This window comes from Anthonomus grandis, chromosome 11, assembly GCF_022605725.1.
Source record: "Anthonomus grandis grandis chromosome 11, icAntGran1.3, whole genome shotgun sequence".
In the NCBI taxonomy this organism is placed as follows: domain Eukaryota; kingdom Metazoa; phylum Arthropoda; class Insecta; order Coleoptera; family Curculionidae; genus Anthonomus; species Anthonomus grandis.
The window spans coordinates 6,126,900-6,153,271 of record NC_065556.1 but is presented as its reverse complement, the minus strand read 5'-3'; the positions used below and the strand labels follow the sequence as shown (position 1 = coordinate 6,153,271).

At 30.9% G+C, this 26,372-nt stretch overlaps 1 protein-coding gene across 1 annotated transcript in view; it reads right to left on the bottom strand.

Moving 5' to 3' along the window:
- The window catches only part of LOC126742453 (uncharacterized), a 1,408,556-nt gene that overhangs the window by 422,350 nt on the left and 959,834 nt on the right, over nucleotides 1–26,372 (bottom strand). The window lies entirely within an intron of this gene.

Here is a 26,372-nt window from a genome sequence, read left to right as displayed (position 1 = left end):
TCTCTCACCTAACCACGAGCCGCCACTGCCTTTCACTGTAGTTCCCTAAGTAACTAACATCCAAGTATCTTTATCTGTAAATTTTTTTGGAAGTCAATAATGTCATAGTTTTTTCCGAACTTTTTACTTGCTGTCTCTCTCATAACTTTTAATGTTAATAATTAAAATTAAACCAATGAATATTGGGGTTACCAATATTCATTGGTTTAATTTTTTGAATATCTTGAAAAGATTTTTGTACGTCTTGCTTATTTTTGGCTTGATTATTAAGTTTGGAACATTTGAGGGTCTTGCCATTCCTTGCCCTGTTGACATTTGCTTATCTTATCAACTTACACTTGCGTATAAGTTGGCCTCGGATTCGGCTTGGCTAAACATTTGATATTCTCTGACATGCTAGTCACTTTTGCCTGACACTTGTCGCAGAGACTCTTGATTTTACGAATGCATGTTTCTATTTTCATTAGTTCTTCTAGTTATTTTTTACGTGTAGTGTTTAGAACTCTTTATTTTATTTTATTGTATTTGATTCTTTTTTGGTAAATTATTGGAGACTATTAAGTGGGTAGAACATTGAAAATAAATGCATTTTAATATTAGTTTCAGCACATATCTATATTCAAAATAATAATGCAAAATTTACTTTTTTATCGCATCTAATATACAGTATCGCTCTGTATGATTTCTTTTAAATATACGGACAGATCGTCTTTTTTTGCATCGAGCATGCCCATAAGTGATAAATTTGGCAAGCCCAATTTGATTGGGGAAAAAGAATGAGAACGGACTCCGGTGTGAGTGACGGTACCGTCCGCGTTGTTTCTTGTGTTGAGATTTCGGAACCATTAATTTTTTGATTCAACCCAAATACTTGATTAATCGTGTGTGGGTGATGAATTGAGTAATCGCCATTCTAGTAGCCAAGTCCGATTTAGTAGCTTTATCAGGTAAGAGACTTGTGCGTATCACTTCGCGACGATTAAATCCATTTTTTTTTACTTTACATTCACTTATTCAATTTCATTATCTATTTTTGTGCATTTCATGTAGGACATATACCAATTAGAATATCTAGGATTTCTTTAGCCATTTTCTTATATTGTTCACAAGTTATACCAACATAATTTACATGGTACCAGGATTGGCATTTTTCTTCATAAAACAGACCTTGTTCGTTTTCTTTTACTGTTACACGTTTTACACAAAGGATCTTCCTCGCCACTATCATCATTTTTTCCCATGGCGCACTTAAATGTTTTGTCTAGATGTTTACGTCAACGTGGCAACAGCACTCGCATAGTAGCGCTTTACCCTAGCTTACATAGAGACAAAACTTTTTAGGATGTAATGTTATTTACAACATTACTAAAGCTAATTTCACTAGAAAACAGACAAAAACAACAGGTTTTTATATCACTGTGGCAAAAAAGGACACTAGCACAAGTTATATAGACAAAAACGCCCAGTATATAAACTGATTCAAGAGTCATCTTTATTTTGCTAGATTAGCTTTTATATATTATAAATATATGTAATCCTAGTTTTTAGGCTCATTCTTTATACCTATAGTCTAAGTACAGTCACTCTGTATTTTTAATTATAATAAAAATATTTAAAAATAAGAATTTCACCACAAAATATATAATTGGCGCAGTCGGTAGGATTGTGTCCGTTGAAAAGTGCTTTCCATCGTGGACAAGAAACCCTTTAACGTGGAGTCTCAACCCCTTCAGACATAGTCCAAAAAGAAGAAACGTGTGGTCTAGACGTGGTGTATGGACACAGTAATAGTATAATTGAGAAAGGTAAGTGCCACTTCCTTTTTGCCCTTATTTTACCCTCTGTTTAAGGTTTTAATAAGGATAATTTATTAAGTTCTTACATATTAAATGTAAATTGATTAGTATATGTATAGCACAAATAACTATTTTTGTTGCGAATTGGTTGCATTAATTTTAAGTTAAATCAAGTGAATTGATCAAAATTACGTTTTTAAGATTTATGTCAGATACTGACTCAGATAACGATATATTAAATTAAATTAAGTAATTTAAAAATTGTAAAATGACAACCCAAGTAGCCTTAGAAAAACCTAAAGTAAACTGGGATTTATTTCAATTAAAATTAGATAACATTAAACCATATGATGGTAATGTTAATACCCTATACAAATTCATTTCTAGATGTGATAGTGTTTGTAATAGTTATCGTCCTTTAAATGACGACGAATTAATGATATACATTTTTAAATCTTTCTAAGAAAAATTAATTGGTACCTAGAGCTGAAGTTTTAGTAGGTAACAGAACAGAAATATTAAGCTGGCAAGATTTAAAAACCTCTTTAATACAATGCTTCTCAGATAGACGCGATCTTGACTGTTTAATCCATGAATTAACCAGAGCAAGACCCTTCAAAAATTAAAACTTAATTAATTTTGAAAACAGTAACTTTTAACAAGCAGTGTTGCTCAATAAATAAGAATCGATTTTACAATATCAGTTCAAGAAAGGACCTATCAAATTAAACCTCACGATAAAACAGAATTAAATACTTTTATTGTTGGTTGTACTGAAACTCTTTAGAAAACATGCATCTTATAAAACCAGACTCTTTAGAAGATGCGATGGCGTATGTAATCAAATTCGAAAATTTCGAAAGATCATAATATCAATAGTAATATTAATAATACTAAAAATTACTCTAATAAAAATAAAAATTTTATTAATATAATTTAATTTTATAATTTTATGGTAATTAGAATCATTATCCAAACAATAATAAGTTTAATCCAAATTTCCAAAATAAACAAATTTACTACAAAACAATTAAAAAAGCTTTAGTTTTAAGAGCTTTATTACGATATAATAATTTCATTCATAATGTTATAAAATTTACTCCGTTTGAAATAATTAAAGGACATATAAATAACACTAAACTGTTTGATCTTAATGATCATGTAATAATCTTAGACTATATACAAAATCATAAGAAAATTTTCAAAAAGACCTATGCTAAAATATCTGAATCAATTTAAGAAATTATGAAAAATATTATAGACAAAAGAAATGAAAAACGTAAAGAACCCCCTAAATACGAAATCAATACACCGACTTATATTAAAACCAAATTTCGAAGTAAAGCATTACCCAAATTTGAAAAAACAGAATTAAATGAGTCAATAAAATTATTAACAAAAAAAGGAGTATAACATAAAGCATTTGCAAGGAGACCTAAAACTAAAGGAAATTTTCCTTTACACGAAAATGATGACCCCAATGAAGACAACTCTGATGTTGGCCATTCTACTTCCTATAATCAGCAGTAAAGTTGCCCCACTTACAAGAATTAAAAATCCTATACTTCCGATTAAATTAGGAAATGTTAGTAAATATAGATATCATACAAACACAATTAGAAAAAATAATAATAGAGCTTAAAACGTTATATTATAACTCATATAATGTTTTAAGCTCTAAGATTTTAATAAATAATACTACTAACAAATCAAACAATTATTGACCTTACTATCTGTTCACCTCGTACTGTGAACCTTTTCAGCTCATAGAGAGTGTCACTTGAGGTCACAATATCGGACCACAGTGACCACACTTTTGAATTAAAAAAGCAGGCTCGGTGCGATACCCTAGCCTACAGAAATCCAAGGTGCCACTGGGACCACTTTCGAGAGGAACTAGTCGGTGGTCTTGCGGACATGCCGGCAAGGTACACACTTCCGGCCGACACAGAGATCGGGACGATGTCAACCTGACTCGTGCGATAGTCGCGGCATTCGAGAGCAGCTGTCCCCTCAGACGGAGACCCGCCAATGCCAAGAATGCCTGATGGAACAGTAACACGGAAAAGCACCGTGACACTACGCGTCGGCTCCTTCGCAGGGCTGAGCGCACTAAGCTTGGCACTGACTGGGATGCGTTCCACGCAGCTCAAAGGCAATACAAAAAGACACTCAGGGATTCCAAAAGACAGTGCTGGAGGCGGTTCTGCGATGACATGGAAAACACACCCTCCGCAGCACGACTGCAAGTACTGTCCAAGGAACCTGGAACTAAATTGGGGTCGCTGTCACTTCCGATGGCGGCTTCACTACCAATGAGCGGGATTCACTGGAGGTCATGCTGCGCACTCACTTCCCAGACTCCAACTCATCTCGCGATCCTTCTAGCTGTTCACGGGCTCCGATTCGCTTAGAGTTCAAGACTACTAGAAGAATAAATAATTACCTACGAGAGGGTGAAATGGGCAATCAAGACATTCGCCCCCTTCAAATCTCCATGCTTTTTGCAAAATGGGTTAGAAGTACTAACCCCACACATAGTCAGCCTATTCAGGACGTCCCTTGCTCAGGGCTACGTCCCAAAGTTATGACGTCAAATGAAAGTCGTCTTCATTCCGAAACCCGGACAAAGCGAGTTTACAGATCCCAAATTGTACCGAACTATCAGCCTTACCAGTTTTATGCTGAAGGCGATGGAGAGGCTGATTGATCGGTACCTTAAGGAAAGTATCCTGGTCAACAAATACGCCTATCAAATCCACGGACCTAGCCCTACACCACCTCGTGAGGAAGGTGGAGGGTACTCTGGGTAGTGGCAAGGCCTGTCTGGGTGCGTTTCTAGACATTGAAGGGGCGTTCGACAACACCCCTTTCGCATTAATCTGCCAAGCACTCGAGAGCCGCGGCTTAGAACCCTGTTTGGTTAGCTGGATAGTGGCCATGCTCTCGAAACGTCATTTAACTGCCCAGCTCAACAACGAGATTGTCGAAACGTTTGCGGCTAGGGGCTGCCCGCAGGGAGGAGTATTGTCCCCCACCTTGTGGTGCCTTGTGGTCGACAGTTCAAATCTTCATAAAATGTGGCTTAGAGAAATATTTATCAATATATACACCAACTTTAATAACAATTACACACCAGCGCGAAGTTTCCATTGGATCAAAAAAATTTACCAATGATATAAGAATAAAACATGGAAAACTGTTGATTCTTCAAGAACTTCTAACATTTTACTACAACATCAACCAAAAATCAACATAAGTTCTATCGACTTTAATGAAGTGTATCGATTAAAGGATCTTGCTAGTCAATTAAATCTTATAAATGAAGTTTACCTAGATTATTCAACAAATTTCATGATAATGTTTATAATAACTGTTATAATTTGCATTATTATCATGATTCTACTATTATTCTACAAATCCAAGATGCCATACTTATTAAAACTCTGAAGCAATAAGATGACATCCATTCAAACCACCCCTTCTGGAAAAGAACTTCGAGACCTAAAGCAAACCAGGCATTTCGTTTTGTCGAGTTTTTGGGCGAGTTAATAACATGAAACTATATTGGTTTTTTCCGCAAATTAAAGCAAAATTACAAGATTATGATCAAAACCATGTTAATATGCTGCGTTGCCATGCTCGGAAGCAGACTGAGTTAATACTGTTACTCGACTAATACTCAGTATTCAATAGTAAGGGGTTCTGTTTGTCTTAGTATTTTTTTAAGTTTGTTTATTCAGGATTTTCAGCATTTTATAAAATCAGCCATGTTTTATTTGTAACTGCGTTTCCCTTACCGATACCCCGTAGGTTGGATAGCCATACAATATTTGCATATACTTAATTTTTCAAACAGCAAAGATATCTTGTGATACATCTTTTGGAAGGGCAATAAATTTTCTTTAACATGCCGCTTCGGTTTTAAATTTCTGCTGAGAAGTCCCGGGCAATGAATTTCAAATATTTAACATAACACTTTTCTAGTAAATGGATTGGGAAAAAGGAATAGGCGCGAAGTAACTTACGGCCAACCAATTTCTGTTTAACTGGATAATAAATCGATTCTGTAATTTTTACATTCCTTTCTGACCTATTTCGTTTAAGTCATATAATTTCTATTGTTGTGTAAAAGAATTACATTTCGATCAAAAATATCTTTTTAATATTTGTGTAAGTTCTTTTTTACGATAGCGCTGTATAGGGTATTCATATTCGGATACTTTTGTAGGTTATCTCGGTTGTTATAGGAGATAGAAACATGCGGTTTTTTCATTAATATGCAACTTTTTTATAAAACGAAATATGCTATTGTCAAAAATTTGATACTTGTCACAGTTTTTAACCTACAGAGTGATTTTAATTTTTCTTATTTTTGGACCTCCTTTTTTCTCCGTTGTTATTTAACATATTGAAAAAGTAGAAAATAGTTTTGATGACTGTTTTTTCTCTAGAATATGAATATATAATATTATGTTGTGTTGAAATAGTTTAGGATTTTTAGGTAAAAAATAAAATTATGTTTTTTTAAATGGAATTCCCTGTAGATTTTTAAATAGAAAAATCTGTCTTATTTCTTCTTTTTTAGAAATATATAACACTATGGTTTTTTTTTAATGACTTAGTAAGAAACAATTGTCATAAAATAATTACCAATTATTTTAATTTTAATAGTAGGCTATAGTCGTGAATCTTGTAACAGACAGAATAACAGATAATTAAAAAACTATCAATTATAAAAAAAAAATGTGTCTTTCTAGTTGTGTAGAGAAATTTGTATTTATTCAGATTAAGAACGACAGCGCAAAGAAATAACAAAAATGTTTAAAAATGTGTTATGCTAGTTTGCTACATAAGATGAAATGAAAAGACTTATATTTTTAGCACGTACATACATTTTTTTATCCGTTATATACCTACTTATTAACGGGTCACATTATCTCTTTTATTAAAATTCATTATCATTACATCCATTATTTGAATGAGACCTACATAACAAGAAAAAAAAAATAACTCCAAGTCCCGGTAATTATATATTTTTTGGGGAAATCTTATTTTTTTAAATTTTTATTATAATTAAAAATACAGAGTGACATTATGTACTTAGACTACAGGTATCAAGAATGAGCTTAAAACTACGATTACATATATTTATAATATATAAAAGCTGATCTAGCAAAATAGAGGTGAGTGACGAATAAGTGTATATACTGGGCATTTTTGACTATATAACTCCTCCGTCCTTAAGTAGCAAACATAACGGAGTGGCTGGTTTGCTTTAGGTCTTGAAGTTCTTCTCCAGAAGGGGTAGTTTGAATGGATTTCATCTTCTTATTGCTTCGGAGTTTTAATAAGTATGGCATCTTGGATTTATAGAATAGTAGTAGAATCATGATAATGATGCAAATTATAATAGTTATTATGAACATTATCATGAAATTTGTTGAATTGTCTGGGTAAACTTCATTTATTGGATTAAATTGGCTAGCAATAATATACAACGATAGAACTTATGTTGATTTTTGGTTGATTGTTGTGGCAGAATGTTAGAATTTACTGGAGAAGTTCTGGAAGAATCAACGGTTTTCCATGTTTTATTCTTATATCATTGGTAAATTTTCTTGATCCGATAAAAACTTCGCACTGATGTGGAATTGTTATTAAAGTTGGTGTATATGTTGATAAACATTTCTCTGAGTCAAATTTTATAAAGATTTGGACTGCTTTTTCTGGAATGACGAGTATTTTATCTTGAGTAACTTGTTCTATTATAGGTTCTCTAAGATGCAGGCTAGTTATTTGACAAGATGTTGCAGGTACATTTTCCAATCATTGCGTGGTGCAATCATCTTCCTTATAGAAAGTTTCTTGACAATATTATGTTCCTTCAACTTCAGGGCAGCTATCCTTTTCATATTGGAAACGGCTTTTGGTTTGTGCCGCATGCCACAGGGTATTTAGGAATAATAAGGCTATGGTTTTGAGCAGTAAGGTAAATATGATAGAAAGTATATTCTTCAGGTTTCAATAAACGCATTTGTATTGAAAATATTATCCTATTCTTTGAAAATAAAACTTGAGTTCCAATAAACTGATAATAAGAAGGAATATTTTTAAATTTTGGTATAGCACTAACTTTTATTTAGATCAGATACTGAAATAATAGAATTATGAAGTGAATTTAATTTAGCAAATAATATAGCTTCTTCTAAGTTGTCAAGGAATGTGATTAAATTTTGACAATTTAAATTAATTTGTGAAAGCAACCCTTCAAGCATTAGATATTCGTATGTATCACTTACTGAAGTGGTAATAAATTCCTTAACAGATTCAATTCCTTTTTGAAGTTGTTTTTGATTAGATTTAATTATAGAAATACTTTTATTAAAATGTTCAATATGTTTTGATAGTAAAATTTGTATACTTAAATCTTGAATAATATTTTTTTGATTTTGTTGTAAATTAATTATAGCTTTATCAAATCTTTTACCATCTTCTGAATCTAAGTTCCAAAAAGCCATTTTTGTGCTCGTCCTACAATATTTAAAAAACCACTTTTAGCTCTTTGATGAGGTTTAAGATTATTTAGTTTATTTTTAATTATATTAATTAAATATTCTGTTCTAGAAAATAAACCTTCTGCTAGACCTTGATAAGATAATATACAGGGTTTTACTTAAAGGTATGTCATAATATAAAAGGGATATTCCTGGACCGATTTTAAGTCAAAAAGTTCATATAAACATGGGTCCTAAAATGCTTAGTTTTTAAGATACAGGATGTTAAAGTTTTTTTTTTTTTTTTTTTAATAAAATTTTCAAATACGGTTTAAAATATTGATCTGAATTTTGGCACAGGATATTATGGCATAAAAGCACATTTTTTAGATGTTCACCTACTTTTTTTTAGCAACCAGTGGCGTAGCTATGATGAATTTTTATTACAATTTTACAAAAAAAATACTACGCCATTGACTTACGAAAAAAATTATGATTTTATCCTAATTATCAATCAATTATAAACAAAAAAATCCTTCATGACTTTTGCTGTAAATCTTACCGTTTGGGTGTAATCGTTAATTAAAAAAACGTCTTTTATGCATAAAATGCATCTTTAAAAATTATGGAAATAAATCAAGTTAGCTTTGTTCGTTGCCAGCAACTGTTTTTTTGTTGTTGTAAACATTATGACACTGAAATTAATAATTATTTTTGATTGTGTTAAGTTTGATTTAATTTTCAGTTTTTATTAGGTACATTTTTCAAATATTTTTTTCGAGCTATTTTTTACAAACTGGTGAACAAAAAGCAACAACAATTAAATACAATACATACATACATAATTTACAACAAATGTTGAAAATGACCACCTCTTGCCTCTATGCAGGCTTCTGCTATTCTTCTCATAGAATCACGAACTCTTTCGAAAATTCTAGGCGTGTTTCGTATAGTTTCACATCCGTCAATAATTTTATTTCTTAGTTCTTCTAATGCCACAGTTGGTGTCTGATAAACCAATGTTTTTAGGTGTCCCCACAAAAAAAAATCTAGGCTATTTAGGTCAGGTGATCTAGGTGGCCAAAACTGTGGTCCTCCACGGCTTATCCATTTATTTCAGTAGACTCTATTTAAATGCTCACGAGCCAATATGCTAAAGTGGGCTGGAGCACCGTCATGCATAAACCAAAGTTGTTGCCGTAACTAAAGAGGAACATCTTCGAGAAGCAAAGGCAAATCATTTTGGAGAAAATTACAATAATTTTGTCCGTTAAGGCGTCCTGGTAAAAAAGATGGTCCAATTAAATGATCGGATACGATACTGATCCAAACGTTTATTGAAAATTGTTCCTGAAAATATGTCTTTATAATCGCATGAGGGTTTTCTTGAGCCCAGTAGTGATTGTTATGAAAATTGATTATTGCATTTCTGGAGAAATTAGCTTTGTCCGTAAACAAGATGTTCGCACCAAATTGAGGATTTTGTGTTACTTTTTGGAGATACCATCTACAAAATTGCGTGCAATTCATAATCTCTAAGAAGCAATGCCCGAACCCTTTGTATGTGAAAAGGATATAACAAAGAATCCCTTAAAATTTTCCATACCGTCTTGTAGCAGATGTTCAATACCATACCATTTTTCGTGTACTTGTGGTCGGATCCTCTTCGACTGCATGTAGGACAGCCTCTTCAACTGCCGGTGTCCTAACTGTACGGGGCCTTTCCTCGGCAGAATTAGCCTTAAAACTCCCAGATTCAGCCAGACGACGATGAATGTTTATAAATATTCTTCTATCTGGGACAGCGCGATTAGGATACCTTTCTTGATACAAACGCCGCGCCTCCATAGCATTGCCATTGGCAAGTCCATACAGGAAATGCATTTGCGTCATTTCCAAATTAGAATAATCTACCATTTTTTAACTACTACAATTCACGTGTTAAGATCCAAAGGGTGCTAAAATAAACTGTCAAAAGTAATCACTAACGCAAGTGTCATAATGTTTAAAACAACAAAAAACAATTTCTGGCAACGAGCAAAGCTTGATTTAATTCCATAATTTTTAAAGATGCATTTTATGCATAAAAGACGTTTTTTTAATTAACGATTACACCCAAACGGTAAGATTTACGCCAAATGTCATAGAAAATTTTTTTTTTATAATTAATTGATAATTAAGATAAAATCATAATTTTTTTAAGTCAATGCCGTAGTATTTTTTTGTAAAATTGTGTTAAAAATTCATCATAGCTACGCCACTGGTTGCTAAAAACAGTAAGTGAACACCTAAAAAATGTGTTTTTCTGCCCTAATATCCTGTGCCAAAATTCAGTCCAATATTTTAAACCGTATTTGAAAAAAATATTAAAAACGAAAAAAAAACTTTAACACCTTGTATCTTAAAAACTAAGCATTTTAGGACCCATGTTTATACGACTTAAAATCGGTCCAGGAATGTCCCTTTTGAATTATGACATACCTTTAAGTAACACCCTGTATATTTGTTAGTAGTATCATTTATTAAAATCTTAGAGTTTAAAACGTTATATCAGTTAATTAGGTTTTCAACTTAAATATTTTATCTTAAGAAAATTAAGAAATTAAAAATATTTATTGTGATATTTTTCTTAATTTCTTGATTTGATTCAGATATTTTAGCATAAAGCTTTTTGCAATTTTCCTTATGATTTTGTATATAGTGTGAGATTATTATATGATCATTAAGATCAAAAGGGTAAGTGTTATTTATATGTCGTTTAATTATTTCAAACGGAGTGAAATTTGTAACTTTATGAATGAAATTATTATATCCTAATAAAGCTCGTTTTATTAATTGTTCTGGAGTAAATTTGTTTGTGTCTTTAAGGCAACGATAATGTTCTATTAATGTTGAATGAAATCGTTCCACTGGAGAATTAGAGTTACTGTTCTTTGCTGTTGTATAATGGAGTTCAATTTTGTAAAGTGCACAGAAATCTTCAAGGTCTTTATTTTTAAATTCAGTGCCTTTATCGCATGTTATTTTTAAGGATATTCCATGATGTGAAACAAAGCTTAATACATTTTCTATTATTGTTGTTCCTGTAACACTAATCAAAGGATAAGCTTGTGCATATCGAGAAAAAGCATCAATTATAGTAAGAAAGCTTTGATTATTAATTTTAAAAGTATCTATATGAATTTGTTTAAATGGTTTTGATGTGGTTGGCGTTAAATTAAGTTTATTATGGAAGGATTTCTATCGTATTTATTTTTCTGACATACGTCACATGTATTAACGTATATTTCTATATCAGATAACATATTGAACCAAAAGAATCTATGACAAAGGGCTTTCATTTTTCATTTCAGTTATGCCTCTTTGGCAAGTTTTAATCGTATGGTATAATGTGAGTTTCATCTTTTGTTAATCCACTGTTTCAATATCTTGTAGCATTGCTGAACATTGTACAAATTTATATGCTGTATTGACAAAATAATTTTGTAAAGTTACTGTGAAGAGTTTACTGAATTCCTCATCTCTAAAGAATAAAGCATAAATTTTTTTTGAATTAATATATTCTTTTAAGAATTTTATAATGTTCTCTACTGGGTTTAATTTTGGGACTTGGAATGTTACACAAAGTATTTTGATAAACTTGTTCTAAGCGGCATATTAAATTATTTGCATCTCTTACTGTAATAATTATTTGTCTTTTATATGTATTAATTGCTCTTTCAGTAATCGGTAGATTAAAAATTGGGTTTTCTAATGAAGTATGAACTGTTTCAAGATCATCTGATTTCTGTATTTGTTATTCAATATTTCTTTTTGAAATAATTATATCAGATATTATGTTTATTTTTGATTTTGTTTATCAAAAAGTTAATTTATAGTTTCTTGATCTAAATCAGGAAGTTCTTCTGGATGTTGAAGTAATTCATAAATTATTTCATCTACATCACTATAATTATTGTCTGTTGAAGCAGTTTCTAATGCATTTGAATCTACTGGATTTCTTGAATTTTACTTTGAACTTTGAATTATTGGATTTCTAGATGTTGTCGACATGGGTGTTGATTTTGGTAATTGATGAATTGGAATTTGATTGGGTCTGAACAAATTTTTTGGTTTACCAAAAACTTGTTCGTTAGTAGGTAATCTTTGAGGTGGTAGACTTTTAGGTCTAATATCAATAGGTTGACAAGGCCATTGCGAGGATTGTTTATTTTGGAAATTTGGATTAAAATTATTATTATGAAAATTATTATTGTTTGGATAATGATTCTGATTACTATAAAATTGTTGATTATTATTATAATATGGTCTATCAACAATAAAATTTTTATTTTTATTAAAATGATTGTTAGTGATATTAATATTACTATTGCCATATAATCTTTCAAAATTTTCGAATTCGATTACGTACGCCATTGCATCTTCTAAAGAGTCTGGTTTCTTTAAATGCATAATATTTTTAAGGGTTTCGGTACAATCAGCAACAAAAGTATTTATTGATGTTTTATCATGAAATTTAATTTGATAGGTCCTTTCTTGAACTGATATTGTAAAATTGTTACTAATTCTTTAAGCAACACTGTTTCTTAGAAGTTGTAAACGGTTACCAAAATTTTCATTTTTGAAGAGTTTTGCTCTGGCTAATTTTTGGATTAAACAGTCAAGATCGCGTCTATCTGAGAGGCATTGTATTAAAGAGGTTTTTAAATCTTCCCAGGTTAATATTTCTGTTCTATTGCCTACTAAAACTTCAGCTCTACCAATTAATTTTTCTTGGAAGAATTCAAAGATGTTTTTCATTAATTTATCGTCAATTAAAGGACGATAACTATTATAAACACTATCACATCTAGAAATAAATTTTTTTAGGGTATTAACATTAACATATCCAATTTTAATTTAAATAAATCCCAGTTTACTTTGGGTTTTTCTAAGGCTACTTGGGTTGTCATTTTACAATTTTTAAATGACTTAATTAAATTTGATATTTCTTCATCTAAGTCAGTATCTGACATAAATCTATTTTAATCTTAAAAACGTAATTGTGATTAATTTACTTGATTTAACTTAAAATTAATGCGGCCAATTCGCAGCAAAAATAGTTATTTGTGGTATACAAATACTAATCAATTTACATTCAATATGTAAGAACTTAATAAATTATCCTTATTAAAACCTTAAACAGAGGATGAAATAAGGGCAAAAAGGAAGTGGCACTTACCTTTCTCGATTTATCTATTACTGTGCCCATACACTACGTCTAGACCACACGGTTCTTCTATTTGGTCTGTGTCTGAAGGGGTTGAGACTCCACGTTGAAGGGTAACTTGTCCACGATGGAAAGCACTTATCAACGGACACAATCCTACCGACTGCGCCAGTTATATATTTTGTGGGGAATTTCTTATTTTTAAAATTTTTTATTATAATTAAAAATATAGAGTGACATGATGTAAGTACATCAGACTACAGGTATAAAGAATGAGCCTCAAATTACGATTACATATATTTAGAATATATAAAAGCTGATCTAGCAAAATAGAGGTGACTGATGAATAAGTGTATATACTAGGCGTTTTTGACTATATATACTATAACTCGGTAGTCAAAACATCTTTTTATATGTCACGAAGGTTACATGTTTTGTTGAATCTCTGTGGCATGTTATTGTTTTCTATTATAAACTATGTTGTTATTCTCGGGTTTCAAATTTTATTTGCCAATACTTAGTAGGTCATCTAGCTTATAAGGTAATTTTAACTAATTTTAAACATTAATTTTGTTTTAGTGTAGGGATTTATTGTAATTACGTGTGTTTTTCTGTTTATTGTAGGACTCATGATGCTTTATTAGCAAAACATGTAACCTTCGTGACATATAAAAAGATGTTTTGAGACCGAGACTTGGAGTTTTTTATTTTACCTCTTGTAGTTATTTTGACAGAAAGAAGACAACCCTTTCCCGACAGGTTTTTAAAACTAAAAGAGAATATGATTAATTATGGGGCTTTTCCTAACATAAGACTAAAAAATTATCAAAAAGAGAAGCAATTGGATAAAATTAATATTTTGGCATCCACAGATGCAAATCCACCTACACTTTGTAGAGTCATTGATTCTAAATGCCGGGTTGGGTTGGGTTGGGTTGGGTTGGGTTGAAATGGGCCTTTGATTCAAAATTATTTTTTTATTTGATTCCATACACAAATTTTATCCTTACAAGGAATAAATAAATATTTAGCAGTTTCTTGAACTGAAAACGCTAAACGTCGCTTCGTTTTTTATTATAAGTATACTGCTAAGACACAATTATTGGTTTTTAGATTATTTAAAGAGATGCTAAAAGCAGATCGGTATTTAAACATACTTTAATTAGTTTTTTATTTTATTTCTGTTTATTTATTTATTTTAATTCTCGAGCTTTTAGAAAATATTCGTTTGGAAAACTTCAACAATGTTTATTTTCCACAAGATGGTGCACCAGGACGTAAGAGGATTCGTTTCCGCAAAAATAGTTATAAACCCATGGTACTAGCCAGTAAAATCCAAAATCTCTAGATCTTTTCATTTTAGACCCTTTTTTGCTACCTAAAAGATCGAGTTTATATGGTGCGGCATACAAATTCTGAACAGCAATTAAAATACCAGCTATACAGAATTTGCAAGCACGTCCTATTATACTTTTAAATTTAATAAAATACATTACGAGAGTATGTGAAATAATTAAATACAATTTTTAAAACACCAAAACTAAATTATAATTAAAACCATTTCTTATTTTTTTATTGTGTTAAACAATAATGAAGATTCAAGCGGGGTCTCAACATCCAAAATTTTCACTTTGTAGATTAAAAACTATGGACAGCTGTTAAATTTTTGACAATGGCATATTTTGTTTCATAAAAAAGGTAGTATAGTAATGAGAAAAGTGCATGCCTCTATCTTCTATAACAACCGAGATAACCTAACAAAGTGTTCAAATTTGGACACCCTATACATTAATTTTTATTATTAGAAGTTAAAGACATTAAAAGTATTGCTTCACTTTCTTAATGCCGGTATTAGCTGTTTTAATAAATGGTTTATTACTAATTTATCCTCATTATTTAATACTTGCTACAAGCTTTCCAATTTATTTAAAGTAAGTTAAGAGAAGTAAGAAAAGAGAAGAATTATATTGGACCGCCCTTGGGAGGTTAGCCCATTGACAGGATATCCTGCACTCGTCAGTTTGCATACCTCAGGCAATGAAAGGGCGATAAGGGACGCAAATTCGCCTATGATAATTTTAAATTTAACCACTGTAATTACGTAGTTAGAGATGGCTGCTAAAGCTAGACTTCCACTTCAGTGGATCGTCATTAAAGGGTCTACACTAATTCCGAGACTCCGGATGAGTCTCGCATCGTTATTTCTATGACCAATCTCTCTGTGTTAGTATATAACCCGATTGGGTAATTTCCTGATTCCTTAGTTCCCGTTCAATCATAGTAGATAACCAAGATAAATTGAGGACCTTTATAAGGCGCTATATATTTAGAGCATATTTTAAACTCTAAAGCAAAAAAGCATATCAAAACCTCCAACCATCTGTCACCCCCACAATTTTTTAAATGAGAATAAAGGTGAAATGATCCCGCACCAAGAAATACTGCTCATTACCTATTGCTCATGGCTGTAGAGTTTTTAAAAATATAAGCAATATTTTATTACAAAAAATTAAAAATCGTTTTTGTGTCCCCTGCTGGCTGATATCTTTATGTCAGATTTTGAAGAAAACAATTTAATATACAAGACAATCTTATCAACAAGATTTTAATAAGGTGACGGTTTGTGGATATTTTTTTAATTTGGACAGACTCCAAAGCCGAATTGCATGAATTTCACATTTTTCTGAACTCTTTAAATCCGAAGATTCAATTTACGGTGGAAATAGAATGCAATAATAAATTAAATTTTTTAGATCTAACTATAGTTAAAATAGCTCTTATCGTGCGGGTGTATCGGATTATCAACGACAAACTTTTGTAGATACATTTCATTTCAATTTACGCAATAACGTTTTTTTAACTACAACGCGTCAGATAAAAGAAACAGATATATGCAGCGTTAATGTATCAAATAAAGATAAAATTATAAATGTCAGCGGTTCTAAAACAATTACTTTCATGACAAACGTGCCTGTCTCGTTTCGATTGACGGATGACATTATTTGTCACAAGATAATTTAAATTTCAAATTATGGAAAAGAAAAAGCCTTTTCGTGTATTTCTAAATCCTCAAGCCAAAAAAATGGTACTTAATGTTATTAATTACTTCGAGAACGAAAAAGAAAATAAAGGGTTGCCTAAGAATAAACAAGAAGAAGTAGCTAAAGCGCTTGGAATTAGTTTAAGAATGGTGTAAAAGGTTGTATATGAAAACAAGAACAATCTTATTCCCAAGAAGGAAGAAACGTGTGAAAGGAAGAAACCGAAGACTGAAGATTTAAGTAAATGTGTAAAAATGGAAGTAAGGGATAGGATTTATGAACTATATAGGCTAAAAACAAATATAACGCTGCCAATTCTGAGGGATGTTTTAAAGCAACGCGGCACTTTAGAAATTGGATTTTCTGCTTTATCAAAATTAATTAAAAGCATAGGTTTTCGCTATAAAAAAGACTGCAATATAAGATATTTGTGTGAACTACCAAATATTGTGAGCCAACGAATAGGATTTTTAAGACAATATATACACAATGAAAAATCAAAGGTAAGAAAAGTGGTATTCTTAGATGAAACTTGGATATTTTCAAACGGGAGTGGAATAAAATCTTGGCAAGATGAATCTGTGAAAAGCGTGAAATGAAAAAAAGGATGTGGTCAGAGAAAACGATTTATTATTTTACATGCCGCGTCTTCAACGGGATTCGTTCCAGGTGCAAGTTTAACTTTTTCTTGTAAGTCTAAAAGTATGGATTATCATGACAATATGAATTGCGAAATGTTTGAAAAATGGTTAAAGGAACAGTTAATACCGAACTTACAAGAACCTTCCTTAATAGTATTAGACAATGCGTCGTATCATTCAAGAATTTTGAATAAACAACCAAATGGAAGGAGGAAAAGCGAAGTTTATGAATGGTAAGGAAAAGAAAATCAGAATCCCTTGCCAGATATGATAAAATCCGAACTCCTTTCAATTGCAAAATCGCTGAAAAGACCAAAAATATATGCTGTTGACGAAATAGTACGTGAATATGGCCATGAAGTTTTAAGATTGCCACCATACCATTGTCAGTTTAATGCCATTGAGCCTATATGGGCAGGGTCAAAATCTTATTATGCTTGCTTCTCATGTGGGTGCTGGGCTTAGATCTGAGCAGGTTGAAGCTGTTTGGAATGAGGCATTGAATCCCATCACAAAGGAGTATTGGCGGAAATCAGTGGATCACACAGAAAACATTATTAGAACCTGGTGGAAGAGAGAAAAAGTACTCGATATCCAAGTTGAACCATTGATCATTGCTCCATTTGAAGAAGTTTCGAAAAATGACGAAGAGTTTTCCGACTCTGTTACTGATAATGATAGTTATAATTAGTTTCTTTTTTTAGTCAAATTTGTTACTTCATGTTTACACATTCACTTAAATCTTCAGTCTTCGGCTTCTTCCTTTTACACTTTGTTTCCTGCTTAGAAATAAGATTGTTCTTGTTTTTATACAACCTTTTGCACCATTCTTAAACTAATTCCAAGCGCTTTAGCTACTTCTTTTTGTACATTCTAAGCAATCCCTTATTTTCTTTTTCGTTATTAAAATAATTAGTTTTCTTTTCGCATTTCATTTATTATTTAGGTATGATTAAAAAGTACAAATTATTTTTTTTTAAACAAAGCTAAGTAAATAAATTGGTGAATGCGCTGGGAGATAGATATGCCCGGCGCATTCACCACTTTTTTTTTAAGTTACTTTAGTTAGTTACTAAATCTTTTTTTTGCCCTGTAATGTGTAAAAAAAAATTGTCTTAAGAAAACGACATTTTAAAGAATTGTCGTAGCTCGCCTCGTATTTATCCTTTTAAAAAAAGTTAAATAAATGAATTGGTGAATGCACTGGGAGATAGAAATGCCCGCCGCATTCACCAGTTTTTTTTTAGTTATTTTATTATCTTTTTTTTGACTTTTAACTGATATAAAAGAAAAGATAACACAACTTTTTTAATTTTCTGTGCATCAACGTATAGATTGGGTCGAACGACTAATAATATATCATAAAATTAAAATGTCATTTTAAAAGTGAATTGTAATATGAACTTGCCTTTAAACAAAGAAAGTAGTTTTCTGCTTTCTGACTACACTGCATCACACACAATACAAATTAATTGTTTGTCATTATACCAAAATGTATAGTTTTCCAATAATTATTACAAAAAAACACAACCACACATAAACAAAGAAGAAGACAAGATCAAATAATCGTTAAAAATTAGACGCTGTGCCCTGAAATCGACAAATTAGTATGTTATGCACATACATAGGGTCATGCTAAATCGTATACTAATTTCTCAAAAATTTTGGTAACAACCATTTTTAAATGAAATATGTACAATTTTAATAAAAGGCTAGGGAGGCATTTTTGCTCTCATAAAAAAATATAAAATGCTTAGATTTAGATACTATTGCGTAAAGAAAAATTGTTATTGAGAATTCCGCCTATTTCGCCAATTTTTCAAAAAATAAAAGTAAATATTATGTCTGGCAACTTGGCAGAATATCGAGGATTCTAGGCATATACCGATGAGGATGATACCCAACGGGCTTTATACTTATGGGCTTCTTCACGTCATGAAAGGAAATAACCAACGTATGTTTTACATGTCGAATCTCGGATACGTAGTATTCCGCAGATATTTTTACAGCGTTAAAGGCATCACATCAGTTAATAATTATGATCTAAGGTGTATACGCGGCTTTAATATGTCACATGACGGCGTTCAATGTATTGTCAAACTCTCAAGGAAATAACATTTTGGCAGCCCCTGATTTTTCAATTTGATTCATATTACATAGTGACCTTTGAACCCGCACGATAAGAGCGAAGGCGACTATATTAATAGAATGAGTAAGAGCTTACAACACTCTACATATAGAAAACCAACACAAACCGATAATGTCATTACTGCAAAATTAAACGATTCTTTACGATCCCTCTTTTACCTTTGGAATTCTTAAAAGAATAGAACACTATTAACAGATTAAAATTAACAGTGGATACAAAAAGTCTTTAATAGATGATTTGATTAGAAAAAAATTCAATAAAATATTATTTTAGTCCCTCTCTAGTGAGCCCCTTGATTAGACCATCCATCTTTACCAACCTCCAAAATAGGTAAAAATTTCCTTTATTGGCCCGATTTATTTAAGAATAGATAATTTACTTAAGTCCATAGACAACAATATAAAAATTGTATATAAGACCTTTCAAAATATAACAAGTCTTTGTTCAAGATTAAAAAAGACTTTGTAAACCCATTAGAAGACAGTGTCGTTTATCTCTTATCATGCAACTCTTGTCCAGCCAAATATGCTGAATAAACCGGCAGAAATTTCAAATTAAGAATTAGAGAACATTTAAGTTCTCAGAAGTCGCCTAATGATAAAAGATCCGCCTTTGGATTGCACCTAAGAGAAACAGGTCATTCATTTAATACAGACGACAATTTCAATTTTAAGTTTTGCATAACCTAAATAACAGCAAAAAATTAAATATATTAAAAAATCTAGAAATAGCAAAACTAGAAATAAATACACAAGTTAATTATCTAAACGAACCTATTAACACCCACTACCGAGAAGCGGCCAAGATTATAAATTTATTTAAGTAGTCTACCACATTCCTGTGAATTTACTGTTTTTTAAAATGTTCTATTAACCGCGTTTAATCCTAGATGTCTTTATTCGTAATAGTATTAAATATCTGTGTATAATGTAGTACCCATATGGCCTTTTTTAAAAACCAAAATCCTTTGTTGTTTGTAAATACGGTGTGATAAGATATTTTTAGATTGATGTATTGTAATGTTATGTGTGTGCCGTTTTTTAACCATGTAAATTTTACTATGTTTTTAATTAATTTACTAGTTTAATCTACTACTAGTTAACACCCTTTTATATTCTTCTTACATAGTTTTCCCTTGATAATGGTTTAACAACTGAAACGCGTCGGGATTCTTGAAATAAAGATTGTTAAGTAAACAGGACCCTTCATCTATTATTTTGCTTTGATTTAAAAATCGATTTAAATTAACCATAAAACTCATTTTTAACCATGTTAGTCTGTTACTTAAAGCCGGCCCCAACAGCGAGGCTGGTATACACTTGCCTAGTAGTCGTGTAGTAGTCGTAGTCCTAGTGGTCGTCCCTGGGTTCGAGTTCCAGACATAGCAGTGTCCAATATAGCTACCACAAATGAGGCGTTTAGTGCAAAAGTGGCCCAAGTAAAAAACAACTAATATTCTATTAATATTATAGATCGCTTCTGTTTCTGTTAATCTATGAAGTGCGTTAGTGGTCCATCTGAATTTTTTTAAACTGGCCCTAGATGGCGCGACAATACTATTTTTGCATACTCTATTAACAAAATAGAAGATAATGCAATAGTGACCCAACGTTAGTGAATAACAGTCGACGTAAAAATTTGTTGTGCAATACTGGCTTATCTTTTAACCTTAAAGTATACTTGTTGTTTGTTTCTTGCGGTGTGTTTACATTTGTGTGGTTTTTGAGATATTTCTTTATTTTTATTGCAAAAATGGATTTACCATTAACATCAGGTAAGTTTTTACTTCCTTATAATACAAGGATACAAAAAAATTAATCATTGAGTTAAAAATATTGTTAGTCAGGAAAATCGGTATATATACTTGTTATGCATACTCATTATGTTTTAGACACAAGCAGCGTTCTGAGACCTAGACAAAAAAGGCAAAAAAGTGAAAGTTCTGAGACTTCAGAGGATCCCTTTGCCGATTCTGGATACAACTATTCTCCCTCGCATTCTGAAAGATCAACAGATGATAATTTGGGTTTGTGCTTTTCTCAATAATTAATAGCTTAGATAAATCGTATGACTATAATAATAATACTTATTTTTAACTATTTTTTTATTCTAGACAATCCTACTTTTGAAATAGAACATGAAATACACGAACAAGAAAATCCCAGATCTAAAAAGCAAGGCCCTAGGAGAAAAGGAATTTAAAAAAAAGTTACGAAATAGTGGTTGCGAATATACAAATGTAAAAGATACTTAAACAACGCGAAACAACTATTTAAAAAGTTTTTATGAGCTTTCCAGTTTCGATTTACAGACTGCATACCTATGCGGTCAAATAAAGCTAGTTCGTAAATCTACTTACACAGGTAATAGTGACACTAGAACATACACCAGAATCTATTACCTGCTCAATGACAGGGGTGTTGATATTCCAGTTTGTAAAGAGTTTTTCAAAAAAAATTTGAGAGTTTCGGATGGACGATTAACACGTGCTCTTCGTTAAGGACGGAAGGGGCAGATGCGTACCTGCTAATAAAACCAGTGAAGGCTGAAAGTGTACGAATGAATTTAGATGCGGAATTGGGTAAGATAGAGGATAACGATGTTACTGTTATTGCTTTCGACTTAATGTCAACACTACCTACACCACATCTTTCTACTGGGGTTTGTCATTACAAGAGGCAAATGTGGACGTACTGTTTGGGGATACACAACTTGTCAAATAACCAGGCGCACATGTACGTTTGGCATGAAGCCATAGCATCTAGAGGACCTCAATAGATCGGATCCTGCTTAATACATAAAAAATGTTGTAAAAAGCTTCAAATTAGTTATGTACAGTGATCAATGTGGAGGGCAAAATAGAAATTACAATGTCTTTAATCTGTAATTACATAATACAAAACAAAATCACTTCAGTTCAGCAAATTGATCACAAATTTTTAGTATCGGGTCATTCTTACTTGGCTTGTGACCGTGACTTTCGGGTGATGGAGAAAAATAAAAAGAGATTTAATGAAATCTATGTTCTTAGTGATTGGATTAAAGTGATTAAAACTGCCAGAAAGCATAATCCTTTAACACTAGTTGAAATGCAGACTCAAGACTTTATAACAACCGTCCCTCTAGAAAAAAAATATAACAAACCGCAAAAAAACCGTGAATGGAGAGGTTGTGAGCTGGTTAAAAATGCAATGGATCAGCTATAACTTAGCTAACCCCAACCGTTTCTTTTATAAAGAGTCCAATCATCCAGAAGTGTTTTTTAAAGAAATTGATATTTCCAAACGAAATACTAAAACTTATGTAAGGGATCTCCCTCTATTATATCCTGCAGGTAGAGAAATTGAGGCGGCCAAGTATAACAATCTGCAAGAATTATTAGCGTATGTTTCTCCTTATTTACATACCTTTTATAATAATTTAAAAGTTAAAGACATTAATAATGTGGAAAGACAAAATAATAACATTGAAGATAACACATACGACAATGTTCTGTACTCGGTTGAAAAGTACCTATTTGAATTCATTTTGGTTTCATTATGTTCATTTTTGCTCAAAACTAATATGAGTAAAAATATATTATAAACAGATGAAGTTGTATATTTTTTAAACAAAATGATATGAAATATATTTTTTAGACAAAAGTGGCCTAAACCTTATTTAAAAACAAAAAAAAAAACAATATTTTTAATTTCCTTTCGAATCCTAGTTTAAAAAATAGCTTTTTTAGCATTTTGACCAAAAAAAATCGAAATAATAAAAAAATAGTTATCAAAATATAAAAATCAAAAATTACAATTTTTTTCAACTCAATTTTCTACAAACTGTAATTTTTACCTTGGGCCATTATTGCGCTAAACGCCTCAAATGATTTTCATTGAAGTGGCTGTATACGTCTAGCGCAATGACAGGCAATAGCCAAAATTTAAAAAATAAACCCTTCAAAAACATGCGATGTCTATTAATTCGCACATAATTTGGTTCATTTTAGTGAATTAACAAATTTTAGGTTCATACGACACATTTAGATTCACCACTTAGTTGTTTTGTGGCCTTTTAAATTTCTCTGTTCATTTTTTTATATCTGTCTATGTCTTTGTAAATATATTAAGATCGCTTCTCTCAATCCACTGATATATACTACTATAAGCTAGTATGTCAAAGTATATGGCCGTTAATCGCTTATATCAAATATAACTAATCTAACCTAGTCAGAGATCGAAGTCTAGTTTCAATAGCTTCCCCAAAAATAGTCGCAAGAACGGCTAGTGATCTCCTAGCACTCGTGGAATGCACAGCAAAGATAAATAGCCGGCATAGTTATAGTACACCACGTGTAATTGCATTAGGGGCTACCTATTTGTTCTTTTAAAATTTCTTTCTTATTTTAGGTGATTAATATTGAAACTCATTTAATCTCCGTTTTAAGAACATGCTAAAATGGTAAGCAAAACGTATCAAAATTAAAATAAAGAGTTTTGGTAAGTGGTAAAACTGCTTTATATTTTCTTTCTTTTAATATAAGCTCAGTTTTTCTGGCTTAAAGATATGATTTTTGCAACATTTTCTCAATCTTTACGTTGTTTCACTATTCGTCAGATGCAAAAGTCCAAAAACCATCATGTGGATATTGAGTTAAAGACTTTATATGATCGTATAAGTCAGGTAATATCTCCTTTTATTTTTTAAGATATTTTTAATAATAATTTTATTTTATCACCTCGGAAACAGATATTTTAATTTTTAATATAAGTTGCATAAGAACTTTATAATTTAGTTTTACAAAAAAAAGAAACACGGACTTAAATCATCCTTCTTTTTCTAACCGCTTCTTTTATAACTGGGTTATTAAATTATCTAATTATAATTTTGTTCAAGAAGAACAAGACCGCTAAAGTTATGAGTTTAATAGCTCGAAGTTTGCTGTTAGTAAGGATATTATAAAGAAACCGTTGAGTAACTTTGTCACTAAAATAGACTTGATTATTGATTAAATAACTGATAATTTTAATATCAGATGAACTCTAAAATCTAAATGTGTTAATATCTTTAAAAAGTTTTTAGTACCTAAGGCACATAAATATAAACCTAACTTTAAACTAAATAAAATCTTATCTAATTTTAAAATGATAATTGACATTATAAAAATTGCACAGTAGTATTAAACTCGAATAACAACCATAGTAAAATAAAAAGTTAATTTTTTATAATTAAATGAATTTATTAAAATTCACAAAAATCCTCTACTTTGTTTTATACCTAAATTTAAAACACTTTTCAACCAATGGTCTCTATTTATATCTCAGCTTAAACAATACTCAAAAAACTTAATTTCCAATAATCTTTTTCTTTTGGTTTGCTTAAAAAACATAAAGAAAATTGTCCTATTAGACCAGCTATGTCAATACCTTAGATTCTCAATTTCTAAATTCATAAATAATATATTAGAATTTTTACCAAAACCACTATACAAAACTAAAAATTTGAAACAGAGAAGTTAACGGAGAAAGTAAAACCTATAACAACTTCCAAAAATTATATTTTACTTTCATTTGATGTTACTAATTTATTTAAATCAGTTTTCCTATCAAGAATCAATATATCGTTGCACTGGACTTTACTTTCATATTTAGACAAGAACTAACTTACTTTTATTTTATCAATTTTAGAATTTTCTCCTTTTCAACATGAAAATTTCTTTTGAATGACATAAAACATTCTCCATATTAATCTTACTGAAGTGTACCACATTAGCTACCCTGAGTATACATCCACCTATATTGAGAAAATAATACGTAAACTCAAAACCAGAATAAAAGGACAACTTAATCAATCAAACAAATCTCCTTTTTGTATACATATAGAGCTTAGTGGACACAGTTTTTCTTTTCTAGATAACAGCAAAATTAGTCTTTAATTTAAAAATAGCAAACTTGGGGACTTCTTAGCTTATCTAAAAAGTTAGAAATTGGAAGGGAAATCAAATAAAATTCTAAATGGTTAAATTTAATCACTTAGAAGAGCAATAGCAATGTCTCAATCTATAAAAACTTTTGATAATTAATTCCTTTATCTTTTTTTTATATTAATCTCATGACTGGTGTGTAATATTTTATATTATTGCCGTTTTGTAGTTTATTTGTTTAAGTGATCTAATTAAACTAACCACATTAGTCAAGAATTACTTCTGATCTACTCAAAATTTACTACTATATGTTGATATTTTCACAAATAATTAAAAACACTGCATGGAGTCGTACCTTAATACTTACGCGAAGCACCTCTTAGTTGGTTTTCACTAAAAACCATGTATGTATTAGTGCTTTATACTTTTCTGCATTTTAGTAGAATCGTTCTTTTGACAAGTTTAGTATGCTATCTTTATTTTTATTCAATGTGGCTTATAATTTGTGTATATATATGCTGTTTTATCAATGTAAAGTCCATGATAGTTTTTGCTTAATGAAAGTTTATGTAATATTATATAAAATACCATCTTTATTTTCATCCTAGAATTTTAATGTGTTAACGTATTTCTATAGTCAATTTTTAATTTTTTTTTAAAGTCAAGTCAAATACAGTGTAGAACTCACGAAATCTATGTGAATATTCATATCTTGCAAGCGTATTATTTGCTTCATAGACTAGAACCACTATAAAGACAGGGTCACAAAACAAACTAAATTTTACATTCCCAACTAAAACGATCAATCCCATTAAAGTCAACCCCAAGTTTATAATATTTCCTATACACATTTAACGAAGTATTAAATATTGGTTTATAAGTATTAAAGAACTTAACGGCATTATAAGTAAAAGATCGCTCGAACAGAGCCGTGGAATGGTGCGGCATGGTCAAGATATTGGGTCGTATGAATAAAAATGAGCATTTAGTATCTACTCATGAATTTGGAGCAAATACTCCATGTCATATGAATAAAAATAGGGAGCAGATGCTCCACTTGAGTAGGTACTCTTATGTATAATTTGCTGTGAGTTCATTCTCAGTTTTCCTATGAATAAAAATTTGTTGATGCTC